The sequence below is a fragment of the Microtus pennsylvanicus genome, chromosome 8 (assembly GCF_037038515.1).
Source record: "Microtus pennsylvanicus isolate mMicPen1 chromosome 8, mMicPen1.hap1, whole genome shotgun sequence".
Taxonomy (NCBI): domain Eukaryota; kingdom Metazoa; phylum Chordata; class Mammalia; order Rodentia; family Cricetidae; genus Microtus; species Microtus pennsylvanicus.
This window is the reverse complement of record NC_134586.1, coordinates 104,750,415-104,753,014: the sequence shown is the minus strand read 5'-3', so window position 1 is coordinate 104,753,014 and position 2,600 is coordinate 104,750,415. Positions and strand designations below refer to the sequence as shown.

The 2,600-nt window shown below is 37.0% G+C and overlaps 1 pseudogene; it reads left to right on the top strand.

Moving 5' to 3' along the window:
- The first annotated feature begins 620 nt into the window (after positions 1 to 620).
- On the top strand, positions 621 to 993 carry LOC142855381 (small ribosomal subunit protein eS12 pseudogene; annotated as a pseudogene).
- Positions 994 to 2,600: the final 1,607 nt, after the last annotated feature.

Sequence of the window (2,600 nt, the reverse complement as noted above, 5' to 3'; positions counted from 1 at the left end):
AAGTCTTGCTACTCTTCCAGAAAACTTGAATTATCCCCAAGACACACATGGTGATTCACAACCATCTTCACCTCAACTTCCAGGGAATCCAATGCCTCTTCTATTTTCTATGGTACTAGACCTGCACATGGTGTCCAGACATATGTCCAGGCAAAATATTCATACACATTAAAAATTTAAAAACTTTAAAAAAATTTCTAGAGCAATTTTTCAAAGACTTATAATACGTATTATCCAGAGGCATCCCAAATGTTATAAATCAATTTTTTGTCTTATTATTTTGCTATACATGAAACTCACTATAAGTGTAAATAAAATTAAAAATTCCTAAAAATAGATCATTATTAAAATTTATGTATCAATGCTAATTGTAATACCAGAATGACAATTATATTTCATGGTAAAATAAATATTGTTTTATAGAACTATTTAACATTTTAAGATTTCATTGAACATTTAATAGAGCTTAAAATATCATATTAAAAGGTTTTAAGTCCCTCCCCTACACCCCTCCTTCCCTGCAATTGATAAATTGTGTGGAGGTGGATGCTTGGGTGTGTTCAAGATTTGGCCTCACCTGTAATTCACAGCTATGGCCTAGGCAGGCATTTGTTGCTGGAGGTGTGATGGATGCCAGTACTGCTTTATAAGAGTATGGAAGACCATCCTCATACGTGATTCCCTAGCAGGTGGCTTACACGAAGCTGCCAAAGCCTTAGATAAGAGCCAACTCCATCTTTGTGTGCTTATGTACACTTGTGATGAGCCTATGTATGTCATGTTCATGGAGAAACTTCGTGATAACCACCAAATCAACCCAATTAAGGTTGATGACAACAAGAAACTAGGAAATAGGTAGACCTCTGTAAAATTGATCAAGAGGGGAAGCCATGGAAAGTGGCTGGGTGTAGTTATACAGTGGTTGAGGACTATAGCAAAGAATCTCAGGCCAGGGATATCACTGAAGAGTACTTCAAATGCAAAAGTGAATAAATAAAAATTTTGACTCATTTAAAAATAAGAGGTTTTAAGAGTTGCTGGGGTAGGTGCCAAGTATCTAGGAAGACGCACTGTCAACTCAAGTGATATAACTTCATTTAAGATGTGTGTGTCTGTGTGCGCGCACATGCACACACGTGCGTGCAATGCATATATTATATTCACATATATGTTTTGTATGTAATTTTATGTAACACATAATGAGTCTTTGATGATGTATCAAACATCCTATAAGTATCTGTTCTTCCTCCATCTCCCGTATTGACTACCTTCATCTTATCCCCAATTTAAATTCCCCCTCCTCCAGATTTTCTACATTTTCCCTGTATTATCACTCATTCCCTGCTTCTCCCCTCTCTAGATCTACCCCAACATCATTTTCAGGTAAATGGAATCAACTAGAAAACAATTGTAGTAACCCAGAAAGATAAAAATCTCTCTTCTCCTTGCTCTTCTGTAGCTCCTAGCTCCAAATCTTCAGGTGTGAAAATATAACCTGGAGTAACCACTGAAACCATATTGTCCAAATAAAAACATAGTGAAGGCTCTTGTGTAGGATTGAGCCAATAATTAAAATTCTCAAAATCTAACTGTACCCTTTTCACACCGCTTTTTTCTAAATTAGTCTGCACAAAATTTAAAAAGTATTTATTTCTGTGATAAGATTCAACTACATAAAATTTTCACAAATGTCATCTTATTAAAATGACTCAGCCTTTTCTTAGTCTGTAATGAAAATTTCATTTGCTGGACATGGTTCTTCTTGGAACCTAAGTTGGTTGTCTGGGTTTCTCTCTTCTATAGCTCTGACAAACCACTAACTCCAATGTGACTTTTAAAACAAAGTGTTTCATTGGGTTTGCAGCTATAGAGGGCTAGAATCTGTGACGGCGGGGCAAAGGCATAGTAGCAGCAACAGTTGAGAGCTCACATCTTAATCCACAAGGAGGCAGAAGAACACACTGGGGTGCTACTTGTAATGCTATACTTTGTTGTCAACTTGATTACATCTGGAATTAACTGAAATCCAAACAATGGAGGGCAAACCAATGGGGGGATTTTGCTTGAGTTTTGAAGTAGGAAGATCCAGTTCTAATTTGGCTCTTGAGGCAAATTACACACTTTTAATCTGGAACACACCTTCTCCTGGAGATTTATATAAAGACATGGACTAAAGAAGCTTTTGCTCTTGGCCTGTCTGCTTTCAAGTCTATTCTTTCACTGGCATTGGAGCCTACTTCTTTGGGATTTTAGTGTATACTGAGGAAATCTAGCTGAGATATCCAGTCATGTAGACTGAGCAGCTACTGTATTCTTGGACTTTGTTTACTGCAAGCTTTAATGGATTAGCTGAAGCACAGCCTAAAAGTCATGCTAATAGGTCTCCTTTCTAGATAGGGATTCATTCTATAAGGTCTGTTACTTTAAGCACTCCAACTTAAACACTTGCCTTTTGAAACCTCCAAACTTGCCTAGAGTGACAGATATTTCAACAAGGTCATAATTCTTAACCATTTTCACACAGCTCCACAAATTCCAAACCAAGTATTCAAACTTATGAACCTATATGAGCCATTCTCACCCAGGCTACTACAGTGGTA